Genomic DNA, 12,186 nt, shown 5'->3' on the forward strand with positions numbered 1-12,186 from the left:
ATCGAGTCGTTTCCGATTCATAGCAAATCCATGGTTATATACTTTCTCCAGAACGTCCTGTCCTCTGCCATGATCCGCAGCCTTTTTAATGGTTCTTCCATTATTGTCGTTATGGTCTCTATCCACCTACCTGCTGCTCTGCCTTTTCCATGTTTTCCCTGGACTTTTCCTAGCATTAGTGTCTTTTCCAGAGAATTAGTCCTCCTGATTGTGTCCAAAATATGCTAATCTAAGTTGTCATTTGGCCTTCCCAAGTCCACTTTGGTTTAATTTGCTCTAAAATCCATTTGTTTTTCGGGCAGTCCGTGCTATTCACAAAAGCCTTCGCCAACCACGTTTCAAGAGAATCGATGTTCTTTCTATCCTGTTTTTTCACTGTCCAGCTTTCAAATCCATACATCAGCACATTTCAGGACTTTTTCCAAGCTCTTCATAGCTAGTCTTCCTAACATTAATCTTCGGTGTATTTCTTGTCCAGGAGAGAGAAACTGTCAACTATTTCGATCTTCTCTCCATCCACTACAAATGTGTTAAAACTTCCATTTGTCGTGATCTTTGTTTCCTTGACATTCAAATGCAGGCCCATCTTTTTGCTCTGATCCTTAACTTTTAATAAGAAGCCCTCTTAACATATTGGCCTTTAAAACTTAACTTGGAGCTTATAAGAATGCAACCGTGGCTGCCTTTGAATTTGGGGCTATCTAGGTTAACTTTTCAAATACATTTTAGTTCCCTTGTTAATATGTCGGTTGGAATGGTGGTAGAAAATCAAAGAAAGCAATTTAATAATTGTGTTTGTGAATTATTTTGGCATATGGGAGTGCCTCCCGTATTCTTTGAATAAGAAATGTTAATTGGCACATCTGAAAGCCGTGTAAAGGATTAAACCAGCTGTGTGTAAGCGTATACAAGACAAGTGGTCAGATATTCTCAAGGGCAGTGACTTTTGGGAATTTGATCTCAAAGATCGAAATAGATGTTATCGTAGTAGCTTACCAGACACATTATATTTCCGAATAGGATGAGATGATAGAGGCGAGAATCACGGTGAAAGGTTTCATTGAAATCTAGTCTTTCCTAATAAGAAGCTGAATATGTAAGTCGAGATACGTGATACTTTAAACAAACCTTTGGTTTTTAAATAGCAGCAACATTCTAACCCCTTTGATTTTGATCTTGAAAGGAATATTAAAGAAGAGAAGTAGCATGGCCTAGTGGAAACATCCCAGGGCTGGGAGGTCACTCCTAAAGCTGCTTTCCATCACTGGTAAACATAGCAGATAGGATCGTAGATAAATGGTAGAGAAGGGAAAGGGGGTATAATAAATACAAAAGAAGCAGCAGCACTGCCTAGCGGACAGAGCACGGGCCTGGGAGTCAGCAAGACCTGGGTTCGAATCCCGGCTCTGCCACTTGTCTGCTGTGTGACCTTGGGTAAGTCACTTAACCTTTCTGGGCCTCAGTTACCTGTTCTGTAAAATGGGGATTAAGACTGTGAGCCCCTTGTGGGACAAGGATTGTAACCAACTTGATTAGTTTGTATGTTCCTCAGCAGTGAGTAAATGCTTAGCAAATACCATAAAAAAAGCCACACATAAAAAAATAGAAATGTAAATCTTATCTGTTTAAGGAAGGAGGAGAGTTCCCACCAGTGGAGAGGTGTCGAAACATTAAGGAGTATGGGCAAAGCAAATCTATACAGTTCTGCCAGAATATATGTTTTTATTATGTGTCTTGGCACAATTAGGGAATGTTCTTCTCGCAATATGAGCTGCCTGGATTCAAGGCTACATTGGCCTTGTGCGTGGCATTATTTTCCTTAATACGAAGTTCTGCAAGAATGCAGTTTCCCACAACAGGAAAATTCAGAGCATTTGAAAAAGTATTAAAAGGCAGGTTAGCATGAAAAGAAATATTTGCAAAAAGGTTAGCCAACACAGAAAAAATTAAAAACTGAAAACTGAGTCACGAATACAGCAAGCCAGAAGAGGAAGAAAAATATAAATGGGTAGAAGAGAAGAAAAATCAGTTGTGTGTCCCATGTTAAATATTTCCATTAAACACCTGTAATAGAGCATACTAGAAACACAGGCCCAGAGACATACCCAAATAAACATACATGCAGTATTTACTCACCATCCTAGGCCTCGGTCCCAATCAGCCAGGAAAGGAGGCAGGATCCAAATGGGATGATGCTTTGTGGTGAGTACCTCCCTTGTAATCCCCTTCTTTGCCCTTTAATGGGGACCGTATGATTTGGGAAAAGAGAAACTGAGGAGAAATAGAGCAACGTTCCAGTTGGACCCCACTCCAGCAGCTTTCCAGGAGGGAAGTCCATGGTTCAGCTACGGTTGTTCTTGATCACATGGTGTATAATATAGTCTATTATATATATCCCAGTTAGCACCCTTAACTGGTTCCATGACAATAAGGAGTAATGCAAAAAATCAGCAAATGAAATAATGTCGGAAAGTATATTAATGCCTTCCAAAGATCCAAAAAAACTGAGCAAATAATACAAATATATAAAAACTAGTAATAAAACAGTATAGTTACACTACCAAATAGCAGTAAATATGTACCAATAATGAAAGATTCTGAGTTAACTTTTTTGTGCATATGTAAATAACAACACTTGATATTCAATAGGTTATCTTTCACATCCTTCTTCGCAAAAGGACACCTTTTGCTAACAGACCTGTCATTATCTGTGTCAAATGGATGTCATCATCTAATGCGAAGTTGAAATGGGCTTTAATCTGTCTATCAGGTAGATCAAAGGGGGAAAGGGATTTGTTAGCTTTGCCGAGTTCCCCTTAAGTTCCCCTGTAAGTTATCATTTACAGAGTGCTGTAAGTGATAACAGCACTATCGTGAAAGTGGGGTGGGAAGCATTATAAGGGTCAATGCTGTAATTCTCTGAGGGAGGGTTGATTTTCCTGACCCCTAATGCACCTATCTAGCTGGTGGATTCCACTCCAGTTTGCCCCAAAAGATGGAGAAGTGAAAGAAGTTAGTTTTCTCAAAAGTAGGTTTTTCAAGGATGGTCTCCATACAAATAAAATTTTAAAAAGACAGCAAAAGCCTTGTATTGTCAGTGCTAGTTTCCTGTGTTGGTTCAGCTAGTACCATCCTCTAGAGAGGTTTCACTTGGACTCTGATTGCCCAGCTCCTCATCCACCCTCCCACATATGTTCCCTGCTAATTCACCTGGGCAACTATAAGGAGTTCAAATGGCTCTGAGAAATACCTAATGTTAGTTGTAATAGTTGTTTCACTGCCTTGTGATGTGCACATTAATAATAATAATCATAGTGGTATTTGTTATTTGTATTTGTTAAGCATTTACTACGTTCCAGGCACTAAGTACTGGGGTGGATACAAGCAAATCAGGTTGGACACGGTCCCTGTCCCAAGTGGGGCTCACAGTCTCACTCCCCATTTTACAGATGCAGTAACTGAGGCCCAGAGAAGTTAAGTGATTTGCCCAAAGCCCCACAGCAGACAAGTGGCAGAGCTGGGATTAGAACCCATGAACTTTGGACTCCCAGTCTGTGGTCTAAGCACTACTCCGTGCTGCTTCGACATTCTTTCAGGAGAGCCAAGGTGTAACTGCCCTAATGCAGGTTTTCCTCGACTCTTCAAGAATGTAACCCTGTGATGGAGGAGAGCTGACTTCATTTTAAAGTGGCTAATCGTTAGCCATACGCATGACTCACAGTACTCGTAGTTATCAAACAGCGGGGTAGGTTCTGACATGGGACATCTTTCTCACTCAAATTCTAGGGTCTTCGGAGCTCCTATGGTGACCGGGCTTCCTAATCCCCACTATTGTTCCCATCCATGGGGGCAGCTTGATGCCTACTATGTTGCCTATTCCCACAATACAAGGTGCCTCTAAGATGAAAGTAAAATAAAAGGCAAATCTGGGAGAGCTTCAAGAATCCACGACGTCTTTCCCACTGCCCCAACCGTCTGTGGTTATGGCTCAGGCAGGAGACTGTTGAGGACTGCTTTATAAGTATCATGTAGAGTGGAAGTACTGATGTTGTATTCCTGTACTGACACCCTGTGCTTGGAGTATGTTGTCTAATAACAGCGTCCGATCAGCCACACCCCTACCCACTGATCCAATCTCCGCATCATATTTGAAGCTGAAGAGCAGATCTATATTTGTATATCTCGATGTAGTCATAGTAGGTCTATCAAATTTTGCCTCAGACTTTGTTGCAAAATAGCTTGAAGTTAGGGGAGGAGGGGCTATTCATTTATTGAAGTTTCTGAAGCCCAAATAAAATTTTTATCTTGTAGATTTATTACTTTCCCTTTAAGAAATATTAGAATCGTACCTCCATTTTCAGCCTCCACATGCAGCCTGCTCAGTTCTTCTTTTTGTTCATTTGTGACTCATGTGGTAAAAAGAAAAAAAAACTATAGATGGAAAGATTAAAAATGTGTTGCATCACTTAGGGTCAGTTCAAGAATGTCAAGAAGAGTTACCTTCATAAACATTTTCTTGATCAAATGATCACATTTTAGTTTCCCTTTAGGGTTTTGCCCATACTTTAAATATTTTCAGCTCTCCTTTTTCTCAGAAATCTGGCTGCAGATGTGTAAGGCCTCTTACATTGAAGTCTGTTAAAATATACAACGAGAGAAAAGTACAACTTGCATTTAAATTTTAATATCCAGATTGGATATTTTTGTAGAAATGTTATTCTCAAACGTCTGTTCAGTAGTAGTACATTCCCAACACGCGTCGAAAGAGACATCTTCTAAGTTTCCAGCACATCGAATTCTTAAATACTTTCCAGGCTAATGAAGCATCGGAAAATGTTTTGTTTTGGCACTGAAGTCATCTCAAGTGCACGGTAGGTTTTGTAAATAGAAAAAAAGCTGATTTTCTAGGTGATTTCGCCAGAGGGGAGAATGATGCCTTTTAAAATCCATCCTTACACATCTCTGTTGATAATGTTCTCTCCTCGGTAGTCATAGGAAATATTGATTATAGCGTGAGAGGTGATGTTACGTTATAAACAAGGATGCTTCGATTTCGTGAGGGGGGTTTTATCGATTTTTAATTTTTCTGTTCGGAGGAGATTTTTCTTTTAGCCCTTTTAGCAGGAAGTCTTTTAGCACTACTCCCTCTGGTGGTTGTACTGTTTCAGCCTAGCTCTTACTTGACTCATTGGAAATTCTCTTTCCAGGAGATGGAAGACTCCAAAATGTTCTAATTATGGTTCCAATTAGCCCCCTACCAGATTGCTACCCGTATATTCTTAAAAGTAAAATGTGTGCTACGTAGACTCTGCCTGCACAACAGCAAACGGACATTTTGGGAACAGATGACTAGTTACGGGTGATAGGAACATACCATGGGAATTTGTTTGACCTTTTGAACCTTCTGTCAGAACCGCTCTTTCAAATTGTTAGCCTCTGCCATTTGGATATGGGTTTTCCAGAATAAAACCTCCAGATTGCCTCTCGGTGAGTCACTCCTGTTTATGTCTGTGCTTTTAACACCTTATTTATGGAAAGAGAAAAGCCACTTTTGGCCGAACAGCGGAGTACTTTACAACTTGGAAATGTTTGCTTCTGTCTTTTAGCTAGGCTTATGAAAGATGAGTCTCCAAGAAACTGAATCGATTTTTTTCTTATACTGATTTATAAATGTTCTCATTCTTTGATTCTTCTTTAGTGTGTTCCCTCCCACCGTTTCTAATAATTTCCCAAATGAGAAAAGAAAAAAACTAAAATATAAGAAGCTTAGCCAAATGTTTTTAAGGTGACGTATAAAATCCTTTGTCAGTTTCCAACTACAGAGATGCTGTTTCGCCCTCTTTTTGATATGAGGATGTTGCGTGCCCATTCTCGTTAACCTGTTTGTTGGACTGTAAAAATATCTGATTTTGTAATGCGGGAGTTAGGTTTTTGCAAAACCCGTGAAAGAAACTCTTGCGGCAGTATTCTTTCCGACGTCATGTGCAAAAGACGTTTCTTCTGACTGTGGCACGGTGTATCCGAACAGGCTTTCAGTATTGGATTAACCTTCCCTAACAAAGTTCTAGCCGAAGCGTGTTGTGAAGACGTGCGGTGGCTGAAGTGAATGTATCTGAAGCATATGAGGAAGAGGACTTACATGAGGTCTCCTGTCACTTTCTCATAGAATATGTCTGTGCTAGAAAAGGACAGGATCTCTGAGCTGTGGGAGAGAGTTTGATACCTTCAAAAACCCAATAGGAGGCCATGAGGCAGTTACTTCTGTTGGGCTTCATCGAATTGAAGAAAAGCTGCCCTTTCAGATTTTAATCCAAATTTCACTCCTCCTGACACATTGATCACCGAAAGAATAAGACAATTCAAAGAAAAACGCAGGCTGAAGGAGACTAAGATCAGTCACTTGATGTTCTGGAAAATGAAAACTGGGTGATAGCGTTTGGGTGTGAAGGTTGAATTTGACATGGACCATCGTGATGCCATAATGTGGTGTCCAGAAAATATTTGTTAGAGATACTTTTCTCATAATTAGAAGCAATTTATGATCTGATGCAAAGAAGCTTCAATATCTTGGAGTTATGGAACATTAATTTATAACTGACGGTACTGCAGGTCTACAGAATGTGTAAAATGCTGTTGTTTGGGATTCTGTGATTAAGTTTGGTAGCCTTCGATGTCCCTGTTCATGAATCAATTGTATTTATTGAGCGCTTACTGTGTTCAGAACACTGTACTAAGCTCTTGGGAGGGTACAGTACAACAGAGTTGGTAAACACATTCCCTGCCCACAATGAGCTCTCAGTCTAGAGGGGAAATTTCAAGAGTCTTTGGAGCTTCTGCTTTCAAGTGACTTGAACTGCAACTTGATATTCTAATACAAAAAATCATTTTTGAAACACTGACTTCATTATTATAACATTTTGTGGCAGGATAATTAGTCACTGGGACCTTTACTCTATAAGTTGGTGCTACAGAATCACCTTGGATTCCTTCTTTAGAAACAATCAAGCTTAATCAGTTATTTGTCTTTCACCATTTCTTTAGCTGTTACATGCTGTCCTAGAGGTATATAGCAGAAATAGCTACAAAGAATTCATCCGGCCTTTTTGTTTCATAGCAGTGGGTTTGGACAGGTTCTAACAAAAAGGTTTATATTTACATCATCTGCTTTTTTGAGACCATCTGACATCTCAATCTGGAGGATCATGTTAGAGCCCTTTTGGAGACTCATAAATATCCCTGTCAAAGAAATTTGTTAAACCGTCTCAGAGTCTCCTGTACCAGAGTAATAATTCAGTCTTGGGGGGGGGGGGGGCGGTTTGGGTTTCCTATTTTGGGATTTGTTCAGTGACTCCATGTTTGCCTATGGTTGAAAAATTGGTTTCTTTTTAGAGTGTTTCTGGCCATTAGGTTCTGGTTAACCATAGATTGAGCTATATTGTTCTCCTTGATATATGGGTCATCCACCAACTCAAGTAACTTCATGCAATGGATGATGTACGTCGTCATCTAGAAGTAGTAATCTCTCAATACCACAGATTTTGGGAGTCATGTGTGTACATGGCAAACTGACAAAAACTCACAGACCCCCAAGCTTTAAAAGATGTTTCATTTCTAGAACAATGAGAAGGACTGGTAAACTTTTATAGGCTGACCCAAAAAACAAAAAACTGAACAGCTGTTATAACGAGAGTTCTACTAAAGTGAATCATCAGCATCCTAATACAACTGTACAGTTCCTAACGGCATATTGAGATTGGGTTAACTTTTGTGAGAAATGTTTTTCTTAGCATTTAAGGAACTGAGAAAATGAGTTGTGGGTCTGGCTAAGATTTTAGCCTCTAGCCTAACCCTCGCTGTTTTTTCTTTATTCCATTTTATCTAGTTGTTCTTCCTCTACCCCCACCTCAGTTAAAATAGAGAGTCAACATTCTTTTCAGAGCTATTTTTAATCTACTAAGTGAATGGATCCTTTGAGGTAACCCTATGCGTATTTTCCCCCCTTCAATAGAGAAAGCATATTCAGCGTATGCTAAAGGAATATAATTCAACTTTGTTGCCATCAAATCTGAAAGGATTATACACGTTCTCTCCATCCCTGATCTGCTGAAATGTTAGCGCTGTCTGGTACCGACAGGGCTCTGCCTACTCCAAACTGATAGTAGTGACTGTGATGTTGAAGCACGTACTATGCGTCAAGCACTGTACTGAGCGATGGGTAGATAGAAGATAATCAGGTCCCACATGAGGCTCACGGTCTACGTAGTAGGGAGAAAAGGTATTCCCCATTTTGCAGATGAGGGAACAGAGGCACAGAGAAATTAGGGGCTTGCCCAAGGTCACACACCGGTACGTGGCGGAGCCGGGATTAGGTCCTCTGACCCCCAGGCCCATGCGCTTTCCATGAGGCCAGGCTGCCTCTCCAGCACTCCCAAAAGGTGCTTTAAGTGTGATGAAGGTTATATAAGAGCTTATTCTATTCTTGGGTTAGTATGAATGTTATTTTAACTCCTTCCACATCTTCAAACACATTTTGAATGTTAGGCACCCACCTCCTACTTCCTCGCCTAAAAGTTTATAAATAATATGTCATCTTGACACTTATGTCCCTTGGTTGCAGAGTTGTCCTTTTTTCAGATGTGCCATCAGGCAAGATGTAATCAGTGCTCTCGTTATTTAATAGAACGACAAAACTCAAGAGGGGAAGACCAGGTTTAGCTGTGTCCCAAAAGAATGCAGGCACACTTTTATATGGCAAAAAGTGGCAAATATCCCAGTACTCTGTTAGAAGAATATCTGCAAAAAGTCAGTATCTCTGACTCAAGATGAGTCAAGTGGGTGAGGCTTAGTTTTCCCCTTCCATTTGTTATAAACAAGTGTGATCCTAAGCAGTATGGAAACCTTAGAGGAAAGTTGTTGCCACAGAGGTGATTATCCACTCTCCGAGTGTTTATCCTGTTTCATTGCTAAGTGCAGATGTGCTGAGTGTATGTTGAGGCATTTGTTCCAGCAGGAACATTATTTCCGTGGTTGTTTTCAATGTAGAGAACTGGGTCTAATAGCAAAGTCTGCTGTGGCAAATATCTACCAAGAGTTGAGATTTTGCAATTTGCACTATGTCCATTTCACTCCGCTCCCTCACTATGAGCATTCCCTGACCTTTGCACCCCTTTAACTCGCTTCTGAGGTCTCCAGCGCTCCCACCACTTCAGTCAGTCAACCAGTGGTATTTATTGAGCACTTATTCTGTGCACTTTACTGAGCACTTGGGAGAGTACAGTTCAGCAGAATTAGCAGACACGTTCCCTGCCCGGTGAGGTGCTATGCCCCGATGACCTCTCTAACATAGTAAAATAGGGGCCCAAAGGATGTAAGCTTCACTTAGGCTCCTTTTAGCCTAGGCCCCCTCTCCAAACCCACATCCATATTACCTTTCTTCCCCCTGTCTCTCTTGCCTGCCCTTTAAAATCTGACTCCTCTACCCCTGCCATGGACCTTATTCTTTCATTCATATTTATTGAGCACTTACTGTGTGCAGAGCACTATACTAAGCGCTTGGAAAGTACATATTCTCCACTCACCTCTTAAAAATACTGGTTGTCAACCTCTTCCCCTCTTACTTTTCCATTCTTGCGGCCATCAAACAAGTCCAGTTTTTCCCATAGTGAAAAAGTCATCTCTTGGGACCCACACATCCAATTTTGTCTGTTTTATGGCATTTGTTAAGTATATACTCTATGCCAGGCACTGTGCTAAGTGCTCCTGTCCCACATGGGGTCACCAATCTAAGTAGGAAGGAGAACAGACATTGAATCCCCCATTTGACAGTTGAGGAAACTGAAGTCCAGAGGAATGAAGTGAGTTGGCCAAGGTCACACAGCAGACAAGTGGCCCATGTGGGATTAGAACCCATGACTTCCCAGCCCCATGCTCTATCCACGGCCCTCAGAGTCAGAGGACCTGGGTTCTAATCCCAGCTCTGCCTCTTGCTTGCTGTGCGACCTTGGGCAAGTCATGACTTCTCTGTACCTCAGTTTCCTCATCGGTAAAATGGGGGATTAAGAACTTGTTCTCCCTCTTACTTAAACTGTGAGCCCCATTTGGGAGAGGGACTGTGTCTGACATTATCTCGTGTCTACCTCAGGGCTCAGTCCAGTGTCCGGCACATAATGGCCATTTAAATACCACTATTATCAGTAGTACTGGTAGTAGGCGACAGTCTTTTTTTGTGATTTTTTCCATTGGAGACGCCTTAAGAAATCAGTCGGTGGTATTTATTGAGCGTGCGGGACACTTAAGAAATGGGTGAGGCACAGTGACATCTGGAATGTCTCCCAGAGATATTCTGTTTTATGACTACAGACTGCTCCAGCCATCTTAGAGTACGTGCCGCCACACACCGGGCCACGCCGGCAAGAGAGTGATGCTGCCTCAGCTCAAACCATCAACACTACTGCCTGAACAACTCAAGCGATGCGTCCTACCGGCTTCCCCCCGGCCGCCGGTGCCTGAGCAGTGCTTATCCTGAATGCCAGGGGGCTGGAAGAAGTGCATTTCCGGATTTTCACGGACAAAATGCGCAGTCGGTTTTCGGTCAGATACAGTGCTACCATAAACGGCATCATCTTTGAACCGAAGGGCAACAGCTTGGTGCATTCGCAAACGTCTATTACAGGGCACTGTAAGGGAGGCTCAAGTACCGGCGATGATAACGTAGACTGACATTACATACCAGTTTCTAGAATATTGTTTTAGGAAAAGAATAAATACTCATTTCTTTTGTGGGCAGGGAAAGTGTCAGTCAACTTTGCCATGTTGTACTGTCCCAGGTGCTTAGTACAGTGTTCTGCACACAGTAAGTGCTCAATCCCATTGATTGATATGGCTCCCTACCCTATAAGCACTTGATATTCACCCCGGTCTCAGCCCCACAGTACTTATGAACACATCTTTAATCTATACGTTAATATCCACCTCCCCTCTAGACTGTAAGCTCCTTGTGGACAGGAAACACGTCTACCAACTCTGCATTGTCCTCTCCCAAGCGGTTATGCTTTTCACACAGTTAACACAAATACCAATGACTTGGTTGATATTTGGGAATATGTATTCTAGGACACAAAATTGCCCTCAATGGCGGGATGGTCCAGGGTATTATGTGAAATCAAACACTCAAATTGTTTGAAGGACTTCAGGAAGGGTTACTAGTCAAGGGTGGACACGAATCTATGCCTCCTTGTTGTAAAAGAGCTAGGAGTTGGGAATGAGGCTGAGCTTTGAAGGAGCAGCAGGAATGTGGTCAGGAAATGTGAGAGGATGCCTTTTGGCAGTTGAGGCATGGCCTCTGACTGAGTCTTCAGAAGTTGAAAGAATTATTTTCATCAGCAGTAAGGCTAAAGGCACTCCATTTACTCAATTTTGAATCGTTTCTCTCTATTGAATATCATTTGATTTGAGTTTCAGTGTTTCTAAAAGTTTTTCAGCATTGCGCTGACAACCTGGCCATCTCCCTGGTGACGGCTACCACTGTTGTCTGGTACTTTGGAAGAGTCAGCCTTCCTGAGCATAATTGGGCTTCTGAAAAATCCAAAAATATCCTTGGGTTGTTTTGTCTTTGTTTTCCCTTTTGTGTGAAGCCGAAGCGGACTAATTTGCTAGAAGACTGTTGAGTCGAGAAGCAACATGACCTGGTGGAAAGAGCATGGGCCTGGGAATCAGAAGGACGTGGGTTCTGATCCCGGCTCCCCTTCTTCTCTGCTGTGTGACCTTGGACAAGTCACCTAACTTCTCTGTGCCTGTTACCTTATCTGTAAAACGGGGATAAGGACTTTGAGCCCCAGGTGGGACACAGATTGTGTCCAATCTGATTATCTTGTATCTACCCCAGTGCTTTGAACACTGCTTGCTACATAGTAAGTGCTTAACAATTACCATTAAAATAGTGGTTAGTGGCAAAGATGATAAAACTTGGAATTTCTACTAGTAAACTGTTGAACCCCTGAATCCTGTTTCTGTTGTTCTTTGCAGAGGAGTTGATTTTTATCACTATTGGGATTAGAAGCCAGGAGAGATAAAAGGACCATTGCGATTTGCTTTTATATAGGAGATATTTTAAGAAAAAGAAAAGGCATTTGTTGGTTCTTAATATCGGTGGGGATTCTTAAATGCAGATGTGCTGTTTTGAACAGT

General features: G+C 41.5%; 1 protein-coding gene across 2 annotated transcripts in view; it reads left to right on the forward strand.

Moving 5' to 3' along the window:
* The window catches only part of PPP3R1 (protein phosphatase 3 regulatory subunit B, alpha), a 57,455-nt gene that overhangs the window by 35,189 nt on the left and 10,080 nt on the right, over window positions 1–12,186 (forward strand). The window lies entirely within an intron of this gene.

The sequence above is a fragment of the Ornithorhynchus anatinus genome, chromosome 9 (assembly GCF_004115215.2).
Source record: "Ornithorhynchus anatinus isolate Pmale09 chromosome 9, mOrnAna1.pri.v4, whole genome shotgun sequence".
NCBI classification, from domain to species: Eukaryota; Metazoa; Chordata; class Mammalia; order Monotremata; family Ornithorhynchidae; genus Ornithorhynchus; species Ornithorhynchus anatinus.